At 50.2% G+C, this 25,687-nt stretch overlaps 2 long non-coding RNA genes across 3 annotated transcripts; one reads left to right on the top strand and one right to left on the bottom strand.

The window, feature by feature from the left end:
• Positions 1 to 14,953: 14,953 nt before the first annotated feature.
• On the bottom strand, positions 14,954 to 17,677 carry LOC309858975. The gene is made up of 3 exons (XR_014308469.1): positions 17,572 to 17,677; positions 16,802 to 16,908; positions 14,954 to 15,677 (listed from the first exon to the last, which is right to left on the bottom strand). It is a non-coding gene; the product is annotated as an uncharacterized lncRNA (long non-coding RNA).
• Positions 17,678 to 24,128: 6,451 nt separating this feature from the next.
• Positions 24,129 to 25,387, top strand: LOC309860408. 2 transcript variants are annotated; one of them, XR_014309348.1, is made up of 3 exons: positions 24,129 to 24,355; positions 24,543 to 24,638; positions 25,183 to 25,387. It is a non-coding gene; the product is annotated as an uncharacterized lncRNA (long non-coding RNA). The 2 variants fall into 2 exon arrangements; XR_014309349.1 differs by having other exon boundaries at positions 24,170 to 24,355; positions 25,205 to 25,387.
• The last annotated feature ends 300 nt before the right edge of the window (positions 25,388 to 25,687 follow it).

Raw genomic sequence — 25,687 nt, 5'->3', positions numbered from 1 at the left:
GAAAGTTAAGCCCAGACTTGTGTGCTAACTGTGACGGCCTAAGGTAGCCCAGAGAGCTATGGGAAGCACAGAGCCTGGCCACCTAGCCCCACCGGGCAGGCAGCTATGAAGGGACACGACCCTTGAGCTAGCTCTTCTCGACAAAGGAAAGGATTGGAGGACATGGTATTTCCAGGTAGTGGGAACAGCCTGGGCAAAAGCACAGATGTGGGAGAAAACATGACATGCTTTGGGACTGGTTAGGGACCGCATTCATTGGGCACAAAGTATGGGGTTTGGAAAATCTAGAATTGGGTCTGTTGGGTAGATGGGGGCTAGCTGGGTCCTCATATGCAACATAAGGAGTTTTGATTGCCCTTTGGGTAACTGGGAACCACTGAAGGGTTATGGGCTGGAAGAAGACAGAGGCAGACATGTGTTTTTCCAAAAAGGCTTGATGTCTTGTGTGATGGCAGCACCAGAGCAGAGAGATAATTGGTGATCTCGTAGAAAGGGAGAGATGAAGACTGATCTGAGATCGTGTTCGGAGGAACCAGTAAGGGGACTGGGCTGAGGGAGTCCAGCGGGGCAGGAGAGAAAGTGTTGTGAGGCTGGAGATGGCTGTTGTCCACGGGTGCCTGGGTGGAGAACTTTCATCCACATGCTTGGAGTGTAGAGCTCAGGCTGATGATGAGGATGAGTTTTCTGTGGGTGGCACTGGTGAGGGGCAGTGTCCCTAGAATCTTTGCATCAATCCTAAGAGTTGGATGCTTCTGGGATGCTGGCTCTTCAAAGAGAGAAAGTGACTTGCCCAGGTTCACATATCCAGGAATCGAGCCATGATTACTGGAGCCCTGTTAACTGGGACCCTGAATAACAGAAGTTTGAGAGGTCCAACCAGAGCCTCTCAGCCACCTGCCATTCTATCCCTGAAATGTATGTCAGCATCTAAGAAAGAATATGGGCTATCCTCCCAAGAGCCCACCTGGATGGGCTCAGGAGCATCTCCAGCTACCCTGGGAGAGAAGACACAAAGCCCATCACCCTGCACAGAAGGGTCTTTGATTGAGAGAAGCTTCCTGCTCTCTTGGGTAGCGGGGTGGGGTTGGTGGGGGGAGGAGGAGAGGTGTGTTTCTTTCTGTGATGAGCTATAAGATGCCTCCTATGTTCTGCCCAATCTGGATGCCTCCCTCTCTCTCTTCCCTTTAGCTTATGAATTTTCCATTCCTGCCAAGTAGGTCAGTTGATTTGGAAACAGTATTGTTTGTGTGGTTGGATGCCAACGTTCCTGTCTGGCCGTCCTCACCTGGCACGGGTTCCTAGGGCCTCTCAAAGCCTGGTTCAGATGGCCCCTCCTTCCCGATGCCCCTCCCTGGCTGGCTGCTCCCCTCCACAGCTCTACAACAGCTCAGCTAACCAAGGGTGTCCCTATCCCTTGAGCCCCCCAGCAGTGCTGACTTGGTGCCCGGTACCCAGTACCTGGTGCCACAGGTAGCCCCCTAGACTCGAGTCCAGTCCTTGGTGTCTTCCTACCTGGGATCTGACGACCACCAAATTATTGCATGAATCAACCAACAAGCAGATCGATTTGTGAGTGAATTTCAAAAACCCCATAAGATACTCTAGTGAAAGCACTTTGATTCATGTTAAAGGTTTTTATTACCATATTTTTATAAAACATACACACCAGATACCAGAAACTCCTATCATGCCTATTTGAGTTCATCCTGGCTGTTGTAAGCAAAACACAAGAGACTGAGGTTTAAACAAAAAACATTTATTTCTTACAGTTCTGGCAGCTGTGAGTTCAAGATGAAGGCCCTGGGCGATCTGCTGTCTGGTAGCAGCCCACTTCCTGGCTCCTTGATGCTGGAAGGGGAGTCCTCACAGGGTGAGAGGCGTGAGGGGTCTCTCTATAAGGGGGTCTTCTTTATAAGGACACTCTAAGCTCCACCCTCATAACCTAATTGCCCCCCAAAGCCCCACCTCCCAATATCATCACATTGAGGGGGCGGGGGGGGTGCGAGGAGGTGGGGGTGGGAGTTAGAATGTCAACCTATGAACTTGGGGGGACATGAACATTCGGTCCCTAACAGTGCCCAAAGGGCATAATATGAAAAGTGAGTCTTTCTTCCAGCTCTGAAGACCACTCCCCAGAAGTTCCCACTCACACAATGGTTGTTTATGTTTTTTAAAGTTTCCCTTTTATATGCTTTACACAATTGGGGGCGTGAGGTACAAATTGTTCGGTGAGAGGATAAACACGTTTTTAAAAATAAATAGAATAAAGAGCAATCTTTTAAAAATTTCTTTTAACAATACCATTCTCTAGTCAGTTACAGAGTTCCGCATAATGGATACGTAATAATTGATTTAACGGAGCTTCTCCTGGAAGACAAGCACGGTACACCAGTTACGATGCTCTCTCCTGGGCGCCTGTTTGACTTTGTCCTCACCCGCACTACGTACGAGTTTATTCCTTTTTGGACCTAATTATTAGTTGACTTCTGGATGAAAGAGGTGGGTTTGTCGATGTGGATTCATCTGATCATATTGCGTTATATTTAGTAATGAATATTTCTATTTATTTTTCTCCAAAGGCTGTGGAAACACTCCTCAACCAGGGACTGGAACATGCATCATTTCTTCTCCCCATGTGGTGCTCAGGAGACTTGTGAATGTGAACGTACCTGAAAAATACATTTATGTGAATGAGTAGATGAATGTCCGGATGGCCAAACCCCATGACACGAGGCAGGAAGGGCTGGCAAATACTTTCTGATGCAAGGTCACTGGCTTAAAAACCAAGGTCATGAGGCTATCATCTCATGCACTGTATTCCAACAAATCAATGCAACCCTTTGTTTAATCCACTTTTAGTCTTTTACTAATCTAAAAAACGTTGTACACATTTTGTGAGTATTTCCTTCTTAAAAAGTTCTGGAAAGGCCTACCTGTGGAATTGCTGACTCAAAAGCATTAGTATTTTGAGAGATTTTTGATACACTGTATCAACACTTCGCTCCAGAAGATTTACAGAGATTTTCATTCCCACAGTGGTCTATGAATCCTGCCAATGCCCTCTTCCTCCCATGGGCTGGGAAAACTTAGGTGAAATTAAAAAGGGTATTTCTTCAATGGCAGGTAGAGTAAATACATTTTTTGATGTCTGAGGCCATTTGTATTTATTATTTTGCTCTTTATTTATTCTTAGGCATAGGCAATTTTTCTGTTGGGATTTTGTTTAATGTCTTATTGTGGCAGAATGTTACTTTGGCATTTCCAATGACCCGGGGCCCCTGGTACTCGTGCCTGTTGCTCCCCTTCCTCCTTGAGTATGGGCTACTTGTGTGACCTACTTTAATAGATAGAAGAAGGTAGAAGCATCGCTGGGATGGTTCCAGGACTCAGCCGTCAGAGAGCCTAGCCTCTCCTGCTTGTGCTCCCTTGGAAGCCAGCAGTCAAGAACTGGTGATACTCCCATGTGGCCAGAGGTCCAGTCTAGCCTCATAGAGAATCCTCAGGAAGGAAACTAAAGATACACCAAACAGCTCTGGCTGAGCTCCCACTGGTGACCAGCTTGCTAAGCAGAGGACTTGGCTGTGCCAAGCCCTGTCCAGCCATAGAATCACCAGCAAATGCCTCAGATGATTGTTTTCCCAGGATACTAGTTTGGGGTAGTTTGTCCTATCCCAATAGAAAACCCCAACGCTTACTCTTTGTGTGAAGTCAACAGATCAAAGCCTCTGTATTGAAGATATTAAGGGTCAGAATTTAATTTTCATGGTTCATTCATTCCCCCAGAGTTGGTTTGGCTTTTCATTAGAGCTGATTGATTTAGTCAGATCTATTCCTTCTTCTCTGCACAGTTTCAGCTTTTGAGGTCATGGGTAAAGCTCTTCCTCATCCCAATTAAGTACAATAATATTCAGCTTGATTTCTGCTGTTGTTTCAAGTGTGTGCGTATGTGTGCGTGTGTTTATATGTGATCCTGAAAGCTTCTATCAATCCAGAATGGACACTGAGCCAGGGCAGGGTGGAGGAAAAAGTCTGTGGGCACCCAGGGCTCTTCCTGGACCTGAAGGGGTTGGAAGAAGACAGTGGGGTGGGGAGGGAGGCAGCACTCTTGGCTGGAGGCAGGAGCAGTAGGTGACACAGGTGTGTGGGGTCAAGAGAAATGCAGATGCCCTCACCTGCCGGCTTTGGCGTCCTCTGGCTTCCCTCGGATACAGAGATAGAGCCTTACCAGCAGTGCACGCCACCTGCTCAGACCCTCCCGGGCCCCCAAGGCACGTGCCGCCGGGTTATCTCTGAGAGGTTCACAAAAACCGTTTCACTAACACCACTAGCCAGAGGAAGATCTGAAGATGGCTGAGTTCAGGCCCAGCTGGGAGCCAGCTGCAGGCAGAGGAGGAAGCAGTGGGCACGTCCGGGGTGCGGGTCGTCCTCCAGGACATCTGACCTGCTCTAGACAAACAGCCAATGTCAGGAATCACGTGCCGACAAAAACAAACAAGCAAACAATAAAAATACAGGTGCAGGCAGGAGACACACCTCTTGGTTAAGAGAGTTTTCAAATGTGTCCTATACAAAACGCTGCACGAATCTCCATTGGAGGCTGCGACTGCATTCTGATTTGGGGGAAAGAACTGCTATGAAAATTATTTAAAGGACCATTCTGGACATTTGAATATGGACTGAGTATTAAATTATATTAGGAATTCATCATTCATTTTCTCATGCAAGATCTAGAGAGTGGTTATGTGAGATGATGCCCTTATTTTTGGAGACAATTGTTGGAGCATTGAGGAGTGAGTGATCACGGTGTCTGTATTTTACTTTCAAATGCTCCAGCAAATAAAAGCAAAAATGTAACTAAAATGTGAACACTATCGAATCTTAGGAAGTAGGTGTTAAGAATGACCATTGTAGTGGTCTCAAAAATAAAATGAAATGGGGCACCTGGGCGGCTCAGGCAGTTGAGTGTCTGCCTTCGGCTAGAGTCTCCGGACCCCGGGATCGAGCCCCGCATTAGTCTCCCTGCTCCGCGGGGAGCCTGTGTCTCCTTTTCCCTCTGTCCCTCCCCCTGCTTGTGCTCTCTCCTCTCTCTCTCAAGTAAATAAACGAAATCTTTAAAAATAATAAAATAAAATAATACAGAATAGAATAAAATAAAATGCAGGCATGGTGCCAAGGACAGTGAGCTATAATGCCTTTGGTTCCTCTCTTGGTATTTTATTACGATCCTTAAGTCTGTCTCAGCGCTTCCCCAGCCCTGTGCAGAGCTGCATTTCCAAGCGGGGTGGTGGCAGCGTTTTCAAGGTCTGTGCACAGCAAGGACAGGTTTCTCCTCCGTGGGGCCGGACTCTGGGTCTTGTGTATCCAACAAACTCCTCCAGGGTGGCCTCCCATACAACTCCCTGAAAGAAACTCCCTGAAAGCTTGCATCGGCCATTCTGCGAGCCTGGTCAGCTCATGTCCAGGGAGAGCTCAATGAAAGGATAAGACATAGCGATGCTCCTTCTCCCCCCTCCCCCCAGGCCCCCTCGTGGGAGGCGTGTGCACCCAGGTGGGGCCATATGACTTCTCTGGCCCCCCTCCCCTGCCCTGCCTAGCTGTCTGGTTCACTGATCCTTGTGTCATGCATTCGAGCCTGGCGATCGTTGTCTAGGGCGTGACTTAGAAAGTGGGGCACGGATCACTATTGATGGGTAAAGACCAAAAGCATTTCCCCCATGGGGCTGGGAAGGTCATTGTCATTTCATTTACTCACTCATCCACTTATTCGTTTATTTAAGAAGCCAGCTCTGATCAAACGCAGCTGACCTGGGGGTTGGAAGATCAATGGGGTCCGGTTCTGGCCCTGGGGGTGCTCACCACCATCACCAGCAAAGGCCGCGGTACAGCCTGTTCCGCCATATGCCTTTAGAGGTAACCGTGGCATGGCGGCAAGGGGAGGAGGTGATTGACATTACCAAGGACGAGGAAAGGGGGAGGCTAGAGGCAGGGGGCAGGGGGCAGGGGGCAGGCAGAGGGACGTAGGGAGGGTACCACTGACAGTGATGCTGGTCTCCAGCAAGGTTCTTACTGGTGACAATGCAGAATAAGCATCTTCTTCCTTCCTTCTCCCAGAGACCCAGAGAAGAAGGCCTGATGGTCATCCTTCATTGTACGGACAGGACATCAAGGTTGGAAGACGACCCACACCCAAGCCCGACCCCTACCAGCGGCCTCCACAGAGAAGGGCAGATGTGGCCGAGGCAGAAATGCCAAGGTTAAGAAGCAGGAGCACAGGGCTCCTGGGTGGCTCAATGGATGAAGCCGCTGCCTTCGGCTCAGGTCATGATCTCAGGGTCCTGGGATCGAGTCCCACATGGGGCTCTCTGCTCAGCAGAGAGCCTGCTTCCCTCTCTCTCTCTCTGCCTGCCTCTCCATCTACTTGTGATTTCTCTCTGTCAAATAAAAAAAATAAATAAATAAAATCTTAAAAAAAAAAAAAAAAAGAAGAAGCAGGAGCACAGGAGACCTGCCATGAGCTCATGGAGCAGGCTGTGAGGGGGCAGCATTGAGACCACCGGGGCTCAGGCCACAAACCCATGAGCTCTTTTTGCCAGGGTACAGACTATGCCGAGAGAGGTCAGGGAATTGCCCAGATGCACTTGGCCCAGTGGCAGAACGGGAATGCAGACCCACACGATCAGCAGGAGGACTCCAGCTCTTTCCCCTGCCAGGTGGCCTGAGGCCCTGGCTGACCTTGGTCCTGAGTGGAGCCAAGGTCAGCTGGCCAGTGCGGTGGGGCATATAGGAGGGAGGGAGCAAGTGTCCACGGATCTGTCTTCCCGGTAAATAAAAAAACCAGATAGCAAAGTACTGCCTAAGCCTGAAACCCACATGTGCCCAAGGCCATGTCCACGGCTCTGGAGAGGAGCCGAAGGAGGCAAATATTGAACCTGGGAGGAGACAGGTCTGGCCTGTGCTTCCCAAGGCCTGCACAGCTCAGCACACGAGTGTGTGCTGGCCCCAGGCCCTCCTTCAAAGTGCTGTGTGAGGTTCCTTCCCAGGGCCACCGCCCACCGTCATGGTCTCCGGGTGCTTCTAGGCAGTTCCCAGACGGGCAGCACCAAGCTCCCTCCGGTTCCAGATCCTCAGCACAGGTCAGCTAAGGCGCAGGCTTTGCCTGTCCTCAGAAGATCAGAAATGAGTACATGCAAAGTTCAATGTTCTTCCTTTACAGAGGGAGACACTGTGGCCAGAGAAGGGAAACCAGGTCCTCGAGTCCCAGCAGCAGAAGAGGAATGAACATTCAATCTTCTGATACCCAAGTGTGGGCCTCCCTCCCTGCCTCCCTCCACTCCGGCTCGCAAGCCCAGGCCGGAGGCTTTAACAACAGATGCGGATTCTCTCCATCCTGCGGGCTGGAAGTCCGAGATGGAGGCTGACTTGGTTCCTGGTGGGAGCCACTTCCTAGGTCACTCCTGGCTGCAGGCCTGTGCTCCCCACCCCACCCCCACCCCTGCCCCCACCCCCCCATTCCAGGCCTCTGCACACCTCACCGGCCTTCCTTCCCATTCCGCTCTGCCTTCCCAGCCCTGCCGCCCCCACCTCGGATTCCCTGGTTGCCTCAGCGGGAGACCCCCAGGATCGCCCGGAGGCCCCTATCCCGGGGTGTGAGCCTCATGGAGATGAGGGCAGGGGTCCCCTAGCATCACTTCCTGAGTTATGTACTCAAGGCATTAAATAAAACCAAATTGTGGAAGAGGGAAATATTCCCCAAGTTAACCCTTAAATGCTCCTGGTTCCATGAAGGAGCACATCTTCAATATTTCGCTTTAATGCCGACGCTTCCTTACTTTTCCCTGGAAAGGAGAGGGCATCCTCTGTGCTCAAGTCCCTCCGGGGCAGGATTTAGAACCTCCAAGTGCTCTGGGCAGTGCCTGTTTTTACCAGAGACTTCAGTTCTTGAACCAGCAGCAAACGGCTTCTCCTTAGACCAGGGCTGCAATGTTTGCCTTCACTGGGTTTGTATTTCAGTTTCTATAAGGGCATCCCTTACATTTGAAAAACCTGACGAAGTAATACATTGTGCAAAATGTGTTTGCGTTATGGCAAAAATCGTAAATGTAATATGCCAAGGACTGCCATTGGTAAATATTACAGGGACACAAACATGAGCCCGGGCAGGGAAAAGAAGGGGACACCAGCTGCCAGGCAGCCAGCGTGTGGCAGGACACCTGTCACGTGTCTTAAGTGCCTGTGATGCATCAGCACTGTACAAACTTGGTTACTCTTCACCGGCCTGCGAAACGCTACTTTCCCTGTTATGGTTTTGAAGGCTGGGTTTCAGAGAGGCTAAGTGACTTTCCCAAGGTCACACAGCTCACTGAGGTAGAGGCAGGACTGCCGCCTTGTTCCCCCTGTCCTGTACTGTCCCCCTACCCCGGCCCGAAGCCTCCCGTCCCCTATCTCCCTTCTCCCCTCCCCTGTGCATCTCAGGGGAGCTGGGATGTGAGTTTGTAAGCCCTGAGCTGACCTCTCTGAGAGTCTCTCCCCAGTACTAGTGGTGACTCTCACCACACCGTCTCCGCATAAAGTGTGGGATTCTCCTTTGTGCTGACAGCATGGGAACACCGCTTTGTCTCCCTCAACCACACAGGACTATTTTCTCCTGCAAGATCCATGCCTGGCCATCTGGAATTTTTGAACCTAGGAGCCTGCGCTTGGGGCCTGGGACCTTATTTATACGAACGCGATCTTGCACAAAGCCTTGTGCACTATCCCATTTTAAACCTGAGTATCCTGACACCTAGAAGTTTCCATCACTTTCCCACACTCACCCAGCTGAAAAGGGAAAAAGCTGACATTCCAATTCAGATTCATCTATAGCACCAAAGTTGACATTGATCCCTCTGCTCTTGAACCCCAATTTCAGAGAAGCTTCTATCTCCCATCTCCCAGGATTCATGTGATAGCCCAAGTCCCTAATCTCTGGCCCTCACCTGGGACAGGAGCATCAGCCACTCGATGCATGAGTACTGGGCACCCCTTCTCACAAAGAGTTCCTGGGGAGAGGTAGGAGAGGGGCAGGGAGGGGTGGCAGGTGTGCCTGGTGCCTCTCTAGAGAGGTACTGCCACTGGGGCATGCAGCGGGGAGAACAGAAGGAAGAGTCTGGGCAGGGAAAGCAGAAACCTTCATTATGGACCACACACTAACTCCCAGTGACTTAGGGCAAGCTGTAGCGTCTCAGTGTACTCATCTGTGCCATGGGGATGGATGTTAGGAATTATGCACTCATGGGCTTTATATGGCCCACAAACACATTTATCTGTTCCTTTCTTCCTTGTCCTTCCCACTTTTTTTTTTCTTTCTCTTTCATCATATTTTGGTTTTGTTTTTATTTTGCTTGGGGCATGTGGGTGTGCACAAGGACACAGGTGCACACACACATGCACAGCAACAAGACCTCTTCCTGTTAATATGCAGAGTGGGCCCCTGATTTCTGTGGTTTGCCCCTGGGGGATCCAGACACCAGGAGCTATTGCCCAGGCCTGGAAGGACCAGAGGTCCCTTTCCTGGGGATGGCCTCAGCAACAGCTAGCCCCACACGTGGACGCCCTGGGGTGGAGTCCAGAATGCATTGTTTTGCTCTGTAATTAACACACAGTGTTCATCTTCAGGGCCTGACTTGGAAACAAGTGCCAAGAGCATTCCTAAGGGGTCAGAAGGAAGTGTTTATTGCCAGACTGTACAAGAAACTTCCTCCAGTCAGCCCTTGGGTCATGTATAAACCCTTGAGCAGGGCATTCAAGACTGAGTACTCGGCAAACCCTCATTAGCACCTACTGTGTGCTACGCCCTAGCCCGGCCTACAGACTCAAGAGACATGGATTAGATGAGATCCCTGTCCTTGGAGAGCTCCCAACGTGTGGGGGAGGGGGGCATATTTATAAAGGGACAACCCAGGGGCTAAGAACAGTGACAGTGATGAGCACCAGACTTAAGGGGAGAGGGGGCAGGGACAGTCAGCAGTCTGGGTGAGGAGTCCTGTGGTTGAGTCAAGAGTCTACCCGCCCTTTAGTCCAGGGGATGTAGTGGAAGGAGTCATTGACTTCTCCTAGAGGGCCAGTGGTGAGTGTCTTCTTTTGAAATCAATTCTTTCTCTTTCTGACTGCAAGAATTCATTCTTTTTTTTTTTCCCAAAAAAAATGTTAAGTGCTATGGAATGTGTGCGTTCAACAATAAATACTCTTCAGATATAGCCATGACCCACGTTGGTTGAGTGCATTTCTCCAGCCTTTCTTCCAGGCGACAACATAATGAAGGACCCAGGGGCTCACTGCTCTCCAGGCCAGCAAAGAAAGCCTCATGTAGATTTACTTGTTTAATCCTCAACACCTTCAGGAGGAAAACTCTATCAGCATGTCTGTTTTCAGTGCAGGGAAACTGAACATGGCAACAGGGAGAAAGTGGCAAGACCAGGACCCCTGATGCTGGGTCTGAGCCCTTAACCCTCAGACACAGTAAGCCAAGGGACCTGTGTTTTATCACCCACTCAGGCCAGTGTCCGGGATGAGGGATTCCACCCTACTCTCTGTTTGTTGCCTTCGACATCGTGATTAAATATTTCCACCTGCAAGGAAACATGGTTCACCCAGTCTCCCAGAGTACAAAATGTCCTACACTTGAAGTAGATCTCATGAACTTTCACTGTTATTACAAGTCAATCTACCACCCTCACTCCAAGGCCTGTGTGGTCTTTCAAATGTGAGCCACACCATCATTGATCCGATCAATCTCCTCTGTTCTGGGCAGGTGCCAACATTCTTCCCTTATGAACAATGCTGCCACAGAGACCTTCTCAGAGGCTGATGAGCATTTCAGCCAGATCGGTTCCTAGAAGAGAGCCCGCCAGGTCAACCAGGCAGACATGCAGCCCAGCCAGGCCTGCAGGGCTGTTTACTGGAAAGAATGCTCACTTCCATCCGCTGCAGGAAGAAGGTCTGAGCTGGCTGAGTTCACATGGCTTTTCCCATTATGGCTGGTGGCAGAGCCACCTTTCCCAGCCCCCATACACTGCATTTTTATCTGTGCTCTTAAATGGCCTTGAGAAGGTCACGATTAAAAAAAAAATCGGTGGTACAAATAACAAAAGTCTCGATGTGGTCAGCAGCCGTCATTGCCAGGAGGACAAGCTTGTTGCTCGGCGGTCCTTGTGCAGAAGTTACGTGAAGCTGCTCCTTCTTCCTAGAGGCCCCGTGCCAGCACACACAGCCCAAAGAGCAGAATTCAGGCCAGATTTCAGCCTCCACTGGTACAGGGCACAGCCTGAGCAACCTCAGACATCATTCTAGTTAGGACAGGAAGCTGGATTCAGGCTGCGCAGATTCAAATCCAACTTTAAATCCTATTAATCATGTGCCCTTGGACAAGCTACTTAAACTCTGCCTGTCAATTTCCCGGTGTGAAATAGAAGCTGATCATCATAATAGTGTCTCCCCTACAGGCAACAGCAGTGAGGATTTAGGTGAAAGATCTAAAACCCTCAAGGCACATACAGGTTAGTATCAATAGATGTTTGCTAACAAGCAGTTAGTAATCCCCCGGGCAGTTGCTCAAGCCAAACCATTCCCTGACAAGACTCTGTTTCTCTCTACTACAAAGGTTCCCTTTTGGCCTTTCAGGCAGTGCATTTAATGGGAAGATGCTGGATTTGGGAACTGGAGGAAAGGGGGCTGGAATCCTCATTCTCCCCCGCCCTCTGTGTGACTTTAAGCCATTCTGGTTTCTATCTGATCCGCATGCTTCAGAGTTCTGGCTCTATTTTCGCAAAACTTAGCATTGTACCTAGTCAAAAGGGGTACTACAGATTGGTTCCTCTACCAATTCAGGGGCTCCAGTAGAGAGTGGAAAGTGGGGGGCTAGGGGCCGGGGTGGGGAGGGATGTGCGGAAGAATCTAGAAAGGAGCACACCCGAAGCCCACCACAGAGTCATCCTGACACCGACTGGCAGATACCAGCACAGCAGAGCCCAACACCCCCTCCCCTCCAAACCCACTCACCCTTCAAGACAGAACCTTGTGTCACCTCTTGCTGGAAGCTTGCATGTTTTCTCCAGACTGGGATCGTTAGCTCCCGGGATCTCTCACAGCTCTTCTCTTGTACCTTTTGCAGGCCCTTTGATTCCACTAGATTTAAGTCACCTGTGAGCAGTTTCTGTTCTCCAGGGGAGACTGGAAACTTCCTAAGGGCAGAGGTTGTGTTATGCAAGACCCATGGCAGTGGGGGTACTGGAGCAGTGTATTCCCCACTAGCCGGTTCTGAGGTTCACTTCCGAACTCTGCTCCTCTCTACCCCAGTGTTCCTGGGTAAGACCCTAAATATCTTTGCCTTGGTGGGGGAAGTAGGTGGGGGGCCGTCATTCACCAGCCCCTGCTCTGCTCTGTGCCTAGAAGGCTATATGGATTCTTCCAGTAGATGGGTTCTTCTCCTTGTGTAGGGAAGGAAGCAATGGAGAGATTTGTTGAAGGACACACTGTAAGGGGCAGAGCTGCAGACTGATCCCAAGTTGCTTTGGCTGCCATGCCTCTCCCCCTTGTTCCCTGAGGGTCACCCTCACATGGCCCCACAGGGAAAATCAGGAGAGGCATCCCATGGATGCTCTAAAACATGGCACGTGGATTCCAAATATGGACCTAGCAGTAGTGTGGGGATAGTTCCTGCCTCAATTCAGCATGCCAAGCTTTCCAGTCTGGGTGCTGCTAACGACACAACCCCTTGCCAACCCCCAGAGACCGAGCCTGCCAGAGAAGGAGCGGTGACCAGAACTGGCGAGCTGCGCAGTTACCTGCCAGCTCTACCTCTGATGCTATTCTTTCTGCAGACTTGGGATTTACATTCTCCTCACCATTTTGCTGCGACAATTTGGAAGCAGCATGTATGAAAACCCTGGGCTAGATCAGACCCTGGTGAGACAGCTGACACGGGCATTCACCAAGATTGTCCTGGGCAGGCCTGGGGCTGGGCTTTTAGTGTTACGTTCCCAAATCTTCACAGCCGCCCAGAGGCAGATCCTTTTTTGTCGCTGTGGGTGAGGAAACCAAGGTTTAGAACAATGCAGAAGCCTCACCGAGGGGCAGCCCCTAGATTTCCAATCCGTGGGAGCTGGAGCACACTTGTAAACACTAGGCTTGACCACTTACTGGTAGTTCATCTGCACTGCCCAGTACGCACACATGAGTGTTTGCATGAGAAGCCAGAAATGCCGACCGGGGCAGCCAGGGCCTACCTCTATGTCCTTTCTCTACAGCCTCTTGCCACCAGCTGTGGATAACATTCCTGGAGCTGATTTCTGCCAGGCGGGGACAGTCTGTTCCCTTGCACTCCACTTGTTTTATGACTTCTCCTTAGAAACCAACTTGGAGTCGAACCAGATGAGGCCTGACCCAGTAAACCTCCTGCCCGACGACAAATGCTTCTTCTTGTGTCTGTGATGGTCACACACGAGCCCTCCTGTTGGCTCAACCCACCAGAGCTGCAGTGCACCTAGAAGAGGCAGCAATTTTGGAATGGTGCAAAGAAGGCCAGGAGGGGTTGGTGCCTGCCAAACTTTTGTTCCTCCCTTCACCGAGTCCTTCCCTCCAAGTGAACCCGGCATAGTGGAGAAAGCAGTCCAATCACAGGTCCCCGGGCCCATATTGAAGCGCTGGCTGTGTGACCTAGAGAAAGTTACTGAATGTCTCTGAGCATCCCTGTCTTCACTGGAGATAATTCACCACATCCACCTAGGTGGTGAGGAATAATAAGATAGAAAAAGCAAAAACGGTGCCTGCAAATGGACAATGCTTGATGTATGTTAATATTTTTTTTCTTTTCTCCGTGGCTAGAAAAAAAAAGATGATTTTATCAGTTCTTTTTTGGAAATGCATTTTGGTCTGGAGAGACATGTGTTTGTAAGATGTCACTCCTAGGAGTGTGATAAAAATCACACTGCCACGTTGTTGCTTGCTTGTTGGCAAGTCTGTATTTAGGAGCTCACTAGTTTGCTGCCCTATCGTATTGTTCAAGCTTAGGGCATTTATTGGGCACCACTGTATTCCCAGCCTGGAATGAGGAGCTGGGACTGCGGGAAACCCAATCCCATCTGCAGGAGCCCACATGCCAGTGGAGGAGGCAGGGAGCTCCAGTAGGGATGGACATTCCCAGGGAGTTATTTCAGACTATGGTGAACTGGAAGAGGGGGCATTTTAGGTGTCCTCCAAATATGAGAGAGACTGCTGTAAGCAGAGCTAGACTGAGAGACATCCAGGCAAAGGGATGGCTGTAGGGTCAAATTTGTGGAATTACGGTATAGAGCAGTCATTTTCCAATGCTAGTTACTGTCAGAATCACCTGGAAGGTGTATTAAAACACAGGTCATGTGTCCAGGATGTCCTTCCATAGAGGAGTGGAGAAATACACCGTGGTCCATCCAGATGATAGGATCCTATTCAGTGCTAAAAAGAAATGAGCTATCAAGCTGTGAAAAGACAGGGGATAACCTTAAAGGCACAGTTCTAAGTAAAAGAAGCCAGTCTGAAGAGGCTCCGTCTGATTACAACTCTATGACATTCTGGGAAAGGGAAAACTAGAGAGAGAGTGACAGCATTGGTGTTCACCCAGGGAGAAAAGGCAAGTACAAAGAGTCAGAACACAAAACATTTTTAGGACAATGCAACCATTCTGCATGATACACACGTGTCCACGTCCATAGAATGTGCAGCGTCAGGAGTGAGCCTGGATGTCAGCCGCAGACCCCAGGACAACGGTCAGTAGTAACAAATGCACCCCCTTATGGGGGTGCTGATAGTGGGGGAGGATGTGCATGGGTGGGGCAGGAGGGATACGGGAACTCTCGGTTCTTTCTGCTCAATTTTGCTGTGAGGCTCCACTTGCTAAACGAAATAAAATCTATTAATAAAACACACACACGTTAGGTACCATAGACATTTTCACAATATATTTTTTTCAAATCCATGAGCATGCAATATTTTTCCATTTCTTTGTGTCTTCCTCAATTTCTTTCATGAGTACTTTATAGTTTTCTGAGTACAGATTCTTTGCCTCTTTGGTTAGGCTTATTCCTAGGTATCTTATGGCTTTGGGTGCAATTGTAAATGGGATTGACACCTACCTTAAAAAAAATTTACACATTTAATGCATTCTTTATCAGAATACCATCATTTTTTTTTTTAAAGAAATGGAACAAATAGTCCTAAAATTTATGTGGAACCAGAAAAGACCCAAGATAGCTAGAGGAATGTTGAAAAAGAAAATCAAAGTTTGTGCCATCACAATTCCAGACTTCAAGCTCTATTACAAAGCTGTCATCATCAAGACAGTATGGTACTGGCACAAAAACAGACACATAGTTCAATGGAACAGAATAGAGAGCCCAGAAATGGACCCTCAACTCTATGGTCAACTAATCTTTGACAAAGCAGAAAAGAATGTCCAATGGAAAAAAGACAATCTCTTTAACAAATGGTGTTGGGAAAATTGGACAGCCACATGCAGAAGAATGAAACTGGACCATTTCCTTACACCACACACAAAAACAGACTCAAAATGGATGAAGGACCTCAATGTGAGACAGGAATCCATCAAAATCCTTGAGGAGAACACAGGCAGCAACCTCTTCGACCTCAGCCACAGCAACTTCTTCCTAGAAACATTGCCAAAGGCAAGGGAAGCAAGGGCAAAAATGAACTATTGGGATCAAAAGCTTTTGCACAACAAAGAAAACAGTCAACAAAATCAAAAGACAACTGAACAGAATGGGAGAAGATATTCACAAATGGCATATCAGATAAAGGGCTAGTATCCAACATCTATAATGAACTTATCAAACTCAACACCCAAAGAACAAATAACCCAACCAAGAAATGGGCAGAAGACATGAACAGATATTTCTGCAAAGAAGACATCCAAATGGCCAACAGACACATGAAAAAGTGATCAACATCACTCAGCATCAGCAAAATACAAATCAAAACCACAATGAGATACCACCTCACACCAGTCAGAATGGCTAAAATTTACAAGTCAGGAAACGACAGATTTTGCCGAGGATGCAGAAATAGGGAAACACTCCTACACTGTTGGTGGGAATGCAAACTGGTGCAGCCATTCTGGAAAACAGCATGGAGGCTCCTCAAAAAGTTGAAAATAGAGCTACCCTATGACCCAGCATAGGTCATAGGGTATTTATCCTAAAGATACAAATTTAGTGATCCAAAGGAGCACATGCACCCGAATGTTTATAGCAGCAATGTCCACAATAGCCAAACTATGGAAAGAACCTAGATGTCCATCAACAGATGAATGGATAAAGAAGATGTAGTTCATATATACAATGAAATACTATGCAGCCATCAAGAGAAATGAAATCTTGCTATTTGCAAACTAAACTAAAGGGGATTATGCTGAGCAGATAAGTCAATCAGAGAAAGACAATTATCATATGATCTCCCTAATATGAGGAATTTGAGAGGCAGAGTGGGGGGTTTGGAGGGGTAGGGAAGGAAAAAATGAAACAAGATGGGATTGGGAGGGAGAAAAATCATAAGAGAGTCTTAATCTCATAAAACAAACTGAGGGTTGTTGGAGGGAGGGGAGTATGGAGAGGGTGGTTGGGTTATGGACATTGGGGAAGGTATATACTATGGTGAGTGCTATGAATTGTAAACCTGGCGATTCAAAGACCTGTACCCCTGGGGCAAATAATGCATTATATGTTAATAAAATTATATACTTTTTTTAAAAGACAAAAAACAAAACAAAACATACATGTGTGCTCGTAGATCACCACACCTCATCCCAGAGTTCCTGGGGTGGAGCTCACAAATCTTCATTTCCAGCATGTTCCTAGGCGACCCTGCTCCTGCTGCTGGTCCCTGCGGGGAAGAGGATGTCCTAGAGAAGGAGTACGGTCAGAAGGAGCCAGACCAGGGATGAACCTGAGTGCTGGCTGCATGCGGGGCTGTGCTCAGATAGAGCGAGTGCAGGCTTGGCTCACCAACGAGCTGGGTTCCTGTTCCACTGAGCCAGTACCCGCTGAGCCCCACCAAGTGCTATGGGAGCCACGGACTCGAGCTATGGAACAATAAGGAAAACCGTCTGCTTTGTGCGGCAATCTCTGGCCTGCTGGGGCTTACAGGTCATATTTGAATTTGCATCGCCAACTGCTCTCTCTGGTCATCAAGGGCGCAGTAGACGGACTCTGGAGGGGGATTTGCTGCCCCAGTCATGCCCGTTTTAAGAAAGGTCTTGTCTTAACCAGAACACCCCTCAGTGTTGGAGGGAGAGACTACGACAGAGCTGACTTTTGCTGGATTATAGGGTCAGATGCTACAAAAGAGACCAGAAATAACCCCAACCAGAACCAGACAGAACTTTATTTCTCTCTCACGCGACCGTCCAGGTTTGGGCACCCGGTGGCTGAAATGCACATTGAGGAGAGAGCACCAGCTCTTTCCCTCACCACTCTGATGTCCTCAGGGTGTTACTTCAGTCCAGAGTTGGAGATGATTCACCATCAGCCCCCAGATTGCACAAACCTCCGGGCCATCAGCGCAGGACGTGCGAGCAGAACAGGGCTTCCTGGGTCTGTGTAACATGGGGCGGCCGCTCACCATCGCCTCTGTCGGGGAGGAAAGGCTAGAGAGAGAGGGAGGTCAGAGAATGTGCTTTCCCTTCATGACTCACCCCGGAAACTGCCCATCTTGCTTCTGCTGACCAACCACATACCACTGCAGAGCCCCGTGGCCTCGCTTGGCCGCAGGGAAGTGGCGCTGGGACTCAAAGACCAGGATCCACTCTCTGATCTTGCTCTTACAGAATCCTTTTTGTGCAGGGAATCTTTCCGGAATGCCACATTCCATCATCTTGCCTCCCTGCTTCCGCCAGCACCTCTGTCCCTCAACAGCCTTCTCCAGACAAAATCAAGTTAAGGCAAAAACCATGGATTTTTTTTTTAAAAGATGTATTTATTTATTTTAGAGAGCCAGAGAGACAAAGTGCGGGGAAAGGACGGAGAGAGAGAATCTCAAGCAGACTCCTTCTGAGCGTGGAGCCCCTATGCGGGGCACCATCTCACAACCCTGAGATTATGGCCTGAGCAGAAACCAGGAGTCCAATGCTTAACCGAATGAGCCACCCAGGGACTCCCCCATGGATGGCTCCTAAATGGGAAACACAGTTCCTCATTACTATATATCATGGATGAGAGGAAGCTTCCCTTTTCATTTAAGTGAAGGTAGAAGTGATGGGGAGGGGTTGCTGGTGCTCATCTGTGGTCTCCAAGTCTTCTTTTTTCTGTTTCTTTCTTTTCTTCCCCTCCCCCCTCCTCCCCCTCTCCTCCTCCTCCTCCTCTTCCTCCTCCTTCTTCTTCCTCTTCTTTCTTTTCTTCTCCTCTTCCCCCACCCTCTCCCCCTCACCTTCCTACTCCTCCCTCTCCCCCTCCCCCCTCCTTCTGCTTTGGTTTCCTTTTCATTTTGTTCTGTTTTTTTCTCACTCTGCCAGCTCCTTCTCCGCATCACTGTCTGGGAGCCCAGGACCCCCTTATTAAGGAAGGGCTGATTCTTGGAATGAGCTATAACTTCACATGTCCCTGTCAGAATAGAGTTCAATGTGAGCTCTGCAGACCATCGTCTTTCTCGGGAGTCATCCCTGTGCACACTGATCTGGGTGCGGTTCTTCCTTTTTCCTGAGAGTGAGAAGCATGAGTCTCTTTGCACTGATGAAGCTTTTTGTTGGCACATAGGTGCGCAATTATTTTAGTGCCCGAATTCTTTTCCATCATGAACATATCCTTTATTTTTCTGATATGACATGACCTTTACCATTTATCAGCTGTCCCCGTGAATTATCCCATCACTGTAAATAAATCTAGTTGTACTTGGATTGCAACGGAGACGAGGTTGAAGCCAAGCAGGGTTTCTGTATCACTTGGTTTCTCTGAGCCATTGTCCTGCCTGAGGGACGAGGGATATGATCCTGGCAGTCTCAGTAATGGTCCCCAAAGATATCAGATCTTAGTCATTGGAACTTGTGAACGATTCTTCCTAGGGCAAAAAAGGGATTTTGCAGGTATGATTAGATCAAGCATTTCATGATGGGAAGAGGAACCTGCACTACCCAGGTCGGCGGCGAACGAACGCAATGACAAATGTCCTCGTTGGGGGAGGTGGAGGGAAATTCTGTCGTAGAGAAGAAAGCGATGTGACAAAAGAGGCAGACATCGGAGTGAGGCGTCCACAAAGCCAAGAACATCAGGAGCTCTGTGAAGCGGGAGGAGGCAAGGGGAGACTGTCCCCTAGTGCCCCTGTAGGGACCTCACTGCGGACACCTGTGGCCAGTGAAACTGCTTTCGGACTTCTGGCCTCCAGGATTAGGTGAATACATTTGTGTTCAAACCAGCCATCTGTCGTAGCTTGTTACTGTGGTCCAAGGAAACAGATAAAATAACCATCACCAAGCTCAACTGGGGACTTTTGGAAGAGAACACGGGGCTCCCCAAAGTTAGCTGAAGGCTGGTTGAAAGTTCGGTCCCCCGGGAGGCCTGGGCCTACTCCCACCTACCCAACCGGGCAGAACTGCCAGGTGTGGGAGGTCACTTGGGTTTTTCATGAGCAGCTGCAGGTCACGTAGCGTGGGGTTCTCCAAGCTCCAGATTCCATACCCAGCCTGGCCTTCCCAGTGGGCCTAAGAGAGAACGACCACTCCAGAACCCAGGCGAGTGGAACAGAGGAATGCTATAAAGTCTGGATGTGGAACAGGCTTGTTTATATTTCTGTCCTTGTAGGTAAGTGCGGACGTGCCACACACACCAGCTGTTCCATAAAAGAAAAGGAGGGGAAACAACCACTTGAATGAGGTGAACTGAGCTCCTGACGGAGACAGTTTCCCCTCCTGCTCCCCCAGCAATCGTGGGGTGCTCGCCCTCTCTGCTGTCCTCACGCAGCTGCCCTGTGACCCCCCTCTCCACACTTCACACTCTGCCTCCCTGCTCCGCGCAAACCCAAACAGAAGGAACCTCCTCCTTCCTCTCATGACCCACTTTCCCGCCAGGCTCTGGAACCACTTACCTTGGCCTTGGGTACCTTGCCTACAATAATATGTTTGCTCACGCTTCCCTGATTCTGTGGGGCAGGGACTGAGACACAGGAGTGCTATACACCAAAATATTTCAGACGGGGAGACCGAGGCCCAGAGAGAGACTTTCTGGAATCCCACCACCCTGCTTAAACCTCAGGTTCCCTGACTGAGCTCCCCATCTCTGAAAGTAATCAAGAATGCACACTGGAAAGATTGTGAGCGAGGATTTGGGACCCCTGGGTATCCTGCTGCCTCCACCCACAGGGTCTCACGTTCAAATTCTATGTCTCCCGCTTTTCACTTACATGAATTCAAACATTCAGCGAGTGTCCCTGTGCCCCAGTTCCCTCCTCTATTAACTGCAGACCGTAACCTCTACTTGCAGAGTTATTGCGAGGGTCAGAAATAAGGCAGGTAGGATAGCCAGTATACTGTAAGTGCTCAATAAATGCTAATGGTTATTCCTGCAGACAGGAAGAAGTCTGAGGACTCTGGGGAGTCCTGAGGAGCTTAGCGAGTCTCTGTTGGTGTGTCACAGCCCTGCAGATGCGACGGGGGCTCCCAGGAACAGCGAACCCACAGGCGTCCACCGGCTTATCTCTCCACACCCCTACTGCAGCAGTGGCTTTGGACGTGGGCACCACTCTCCTCACTTCCCAAACATTTAGACAGGTAAAAGCTCATGCCTGGGCCACCCAGAAAGTATGGGGCAGCAAAGAATGTGACTCCAGGCTTCCTGATGTCACAGACCTGCTGTCTTGGCTGTTTCTAGCCCAAATCAGTCTCTGAACCTTTGCCATGCTGCTTCCGAGCTTGGGACAGCTCTCCCGCAATCTCTGCCCTTCAAGCTCAGAATTTTTCCGCAGACCCCACCTTATAAGGCCCCTCCTTCTGGAAGCTTCCTCTTGGGCTCTGGGGCAAAGATTTTTGGTTTCTCCTCAGCTCTCCCTGTCCTTTGCTCCCACAGTCCTTTGCGAAGGGCTCTCTAACCACCCTTATCTCCAGCACCATAATTACCTGTTTCAGTCTCTGTCCCATCAATGGCAACAACCCAGGGGCCAAGGCCTGGCCTGGAGCAGTAGGCCTGTCATCTCAAAAAGACTCTTATCACCCTCTGCCCTGGATTATAGTCATTTAGGTTCCTGCCTCTCTCCCCACCCTGGCAGTCTGCATTTTAAAATGGCCCAAAGTCATTTTACTATAGTTAGCCGGCGACTTCCCCAGCCGGCAACGAGTAGGTTGAGGACTCTCCAGGATTAAAAGTCACAGGTCGGAGTCCCAGGCAGGACGTAGCAGTGGCTCTGGGAAGGGGAGGAGGAAGAGGGAGGGGTGAAGGGGAGAGAGAGGAAGACAGAGAGAGAGAGAGAGAGAGAGAGAGAAGGAGGAGGAGGAGGAGGGGAGGGAGGTGGAGGGCAAGAGAGAGGGATGAAACGTTCCTGGTGGCCAGATGTCCTTGGCTGAATGATGACCCCTCAAACACATCTGAGTCCTGATCCCCAGGACCTGGGAAGACGCAACCTTACATGGCAGTGGGTTTTGTAGGTGTAGATTCACATCCCGAAATGGGGACTTTATCCTGTACCATCCAAGTAGCCTCAGCGGTCCTTAAACAGGGAGGCAGCGAAAGACGACATGACTACTGACTCAGAGGTCCAAGAGGCTTCTAGAAGCTGCAAAAAGCAAAGACACAGGTTCTCCCCTAGAGCCTCCAGAGGGAGTGCGGCCCTGCTGATACCCGGAATTTGGCCTGGGGAAACTCATTTCTGACTGTAGACCTCCAGTGTTGCCAGACAATCCATTTGTTTTAAAGCACCAAACGTCTGGTGGTTTGTTAGAGCAGCATTAGGAAGCTACCACACCGGTCGGGTCCTGGATGCCAGGCTGTGGGAGGAAGAGGTATGGACAGAGTCGGGGAGTGGCTGGGTTCCCGAGGGCAGATGGGAGCACCTCTGAAGAGAAGGCGGTGGTGAGAGGGAGAAAACACAGCTACAAAGCCGCTGTGGGATTCCTTTTATGTGAAAGGCAAAGAAGGCAAATGCTGGATGGGGAGGCAGGGCCCCGGGGATCAGTTCAGGGGGAAGGGCAGGCACCGACCTGGCAGGGCAGCCGGGGTGTCTCTGGGGAGTGGGGAAGGGTCTGGGTCTGCCGGCGGCTTCCTGGGGCCCACGTGCGCGTCGCTGTGCGCGGACTGAAGAGGCGCGCTCTGTCCATCTTCCTCTCGGTCCTGCTTCTTGCTCAGTCCAACAGCAACAAGCGCAAGTGTCCATCCACGGCAGCAAAACCCACCATCTGAGCCCCATTATCTGTTGTCCCCAATGTTATCATTCATTCTTCCCAGTACGTGTTCATCTTCAGTGACCCATTCTCCAGAAGAGAAAACCACCGCCCACGTGGTCAGGGGCAGAGAGCGCGCGCGGAGTGGTTCAGCCAGACCCAAGTGGGTCTGCCCGCACTCTGCCCTGCCCCTCCACCTTGAGCCTTTGGGTGTCCCTTTGCTTGGCAGACAGGGGGGCTCCTCACCTAGAGTCACCTGGTGTCCTCTCTCTGATGTCAGTTTCTTCTCCAGGACTCGCGGGGACAGAGAGGGAGTCTCCTTTTCTTTCGTGGTGTTTTCAGGCTGCTGGAACTTGGGGGGAGCACCCTTAGCCTGGTCTCACTGCCCTGAGACCTGGTGCCCACCTGGGCTCTCACTGCGACCTCCCCAGGGCAGCAGACATCTATTCTTCTCATGCCCTTGGCCATTCACTCTCTTTTAGTCACTCAACAAACATTCCCTGATGGCTTAGGAAGCCCAGAAATGGAGGACACAGTGGAACACAAGCCGGTGAAGGCCCCCGTCCTCATGGGGCTGGTCTGGCAGTCAGCCGGCCTCGTGTCCCTCCCTTAGTTCATTTCAAGGATCCACTCAGTCCTAGGCGAAAGGGAGAACTTGCCCGTTTGGCAGAGAGGTGGGTGGGGTAAACAAGACCCCAAGGCAGCAAAGCCAGGCTCAGCTGTCCTGTGAGAATCAGGTCCTTTCCCTCCTAAAGTACCACCGCTCCCCCCTCCCCAGCCACCCACCTCCACCAAGCCTCCCCACCTGCCTGTAGGGAAGCCACTGGCCATCTGAACAGTCCCTGCCCTAAGCAGTCTGGAAGGAACAGGGCAGAGAAGGTTTTGTTTTGTTTCTTTAAGTTTTTATTGTAACCCCAGTTAACATATGGTGTTATACAGGTTTCAGGTGTATGAACAGTGATTCAACCCTTCCATACAGCAATTGGGGTGCTCACTGCAAGTCCCCTCCTGAGTCCCCAACCCCCCGCCGCCACCTCACTTGTGATAACCAGCTTATAATCGACTTGCTCTCCGCAGTTCAGAGTCTGTTTCTTGGTGCCCTTGACGGGCATGCAAATGGGCGCAGCCACTTTTGGTAAACAGTGTGGAGGTTCCTTACGAGGTTAAAACCAGATCGACACTGGGTATTTACCCAAAGCACACAGAAACACTATTTCAAAGGGATGCGCGCACCCCAGTGCTTACAGCAGCATTATTCACAATAGGGAAGGTGGTGTTTGTGCCCAGAGAGGCCCAGAGCCTGGCCAGGGACACTGTAGCTAGAAGGCAGGCCGGCCACCAACGCCCACATGCCTTGAGACAAAATTATAGGTCTATCTGCTCCATGGAATTGTGGGCTCCAGCGGGGGGAAAGGGGGGAAGACGGGCGGGGGGGTGGCTAAGGGCAGGGTTAGGGTCCCTGAACCCCAGGAGGGCCCTCAGCTCCTGCCAGCAAACCTGGGTCTTTTTCTCCCCTGGGGCTGCGGGAGCCAAGGAGGAAGCTGGCACTGAAAGCCGCCCTCCCTCTCCCCCTTCCTGCCAGCCTCAGTCGGACGTGCAGCCCTTCACACCCTCCCAGGAATCCCTCAAGGCCAAGATGTGACTCAGCTCACGCGCCAGATGCCGGCCCAGAGCAAAGGCGGGGCACGAGGCGCGGGGCGGGGCACGGGGGCGGGGCAGGGGCACGGGGCGGCCCCTCCCTCCTGGGCGGCGCGAGGCCCCTCACCTGCAAGGCCATTGTTCCTTCCTTCCGGAGGAGGCTGCTAACTCCAGTTCTTTCCACTTTCCTGGGGTGCCGCGCTCCTCTGCCCTGTCCTCCATCTGACCAGCCCCCTCACTCCCTGGGCATTTAGGCAGCCCCGGGGGTTTGCTGTGCAGGGAAAGCTCCTACAAGCTACTTCTATAATCCTGTCTGCAAACCTCCCTGGCCAGGTGGGGATGGGCGAACAGGTTCAAACAGGGGCCATAACTTGTGCAAGGAGCTGACATTCAAACCCAGCTCAGCCTGGCCGCAAGCCCACTGTGTGCTTCCCCCACCCACGTCACCCTGAGAGGGGCTGGTCAGAACCTTTGGGGATCCCGGACTGACCCCACTCCGTTTTGTCCATTTCACACACAGGAAGACTTGAGACGCAGAGAAGGGACATGGCTCGTGTGGAGAGAAGAGATGCCTTAACACGGACCGGACCGCAACTCCTCTCTGCTCCTTCCCAGGGTGAGCACTATGGCTCACAGGGGCCAGCCCCCCCGCCGAAGGTGTGAATGAATGAATGCATGTATGCGTGCATGCATGAATGAATGAATGAGGGAGCTGGCATTGCACTGTCAGTATTGAAGCCGCCGGCCACATGTGGCTTTTGGGCACTTGCTATGTGACCCGTGTCACTGAGGAACTGAGATTGTAGTTGTGATTTCATTTTAATTAGTTGAAATTTAAATGTAAAAATTGATTCTCTGGGGCGCCCCAGTGGCTCAGTTGACTAAGCATCTGACTTGATTTCAGCCCAGATCATGATCTGGGGGTCCTGGGATTGAGCCCCCAGTGGGGTTCCATGCTCCCCGGGGAATCTGCTTGAGATTCTCTTTTCCTCTGCCCCTCCCCTCCCCCCACATGTGCCCCCCCTCTCTCTCTCTGTGTCTTTCAAATAAATAAATCTTAAAAAAAAAAAAGATAAAAATTGATGCTCAATTCAGGTATTGGAAAACTTTTAAGTTTGTTTGCAACAAGTCAGGCATGTGATTCCACTTGTAAACCGCAGATTTTCTGAGCCCTGATTACAGATGGAGAAGGTCCGATGAAGATTTAGCTTCCACACTGACTGCCATTAGCAGTGAGATGCACGGAGCAGTCTTCAAAGACTTCTTATGGAAAAAAAAATAAAATCTCATTTTTTTTTGTATTAATTACATCTTGAAATAATGTTGGAGATATTGGATTAAAGAAAAATACAGAATTTGGGTTAATTTCATTTGTTTCTTTTCATTCTTTAAACGTGGTTCCTAGAATGTTTTGCATATTAAATTACATGTGTGATTTACACAATAGTTGTATCACCTAGTGCTGGGCTGGGGAAAGTAGGTGGTCAGGATAATCTAAAACCTTGCCCAAAGCACTTTACATCTTCTTCTTTTTTTTTTTTTTTAAGATTTTATTTATTTGACAGAGAGATCACAAGTAGGCAGAGAGGCAGGCAGAGAGAAGAGGGGGAAGCAGGCTCCCTGCTGAGCAGAAAGCCCGATGCGGGGCTCGATCCCAGGACCCTG

This window comes from Mustela nivalis (assembly GCF_964662115.1).
Source record: "Mustela nivalis genome assembly, chromosome: 2".
Classification (NCBI taxonomy): domain Eukaryota; kingdom Metazoa; phylum Chordata; class Mammalia; order Carnivora; family Mustelidae; genus Mustela; species Mustela nivalis.
This window is presented reverse-complemented; position numbering and strand designations above follow the sequence as displayed.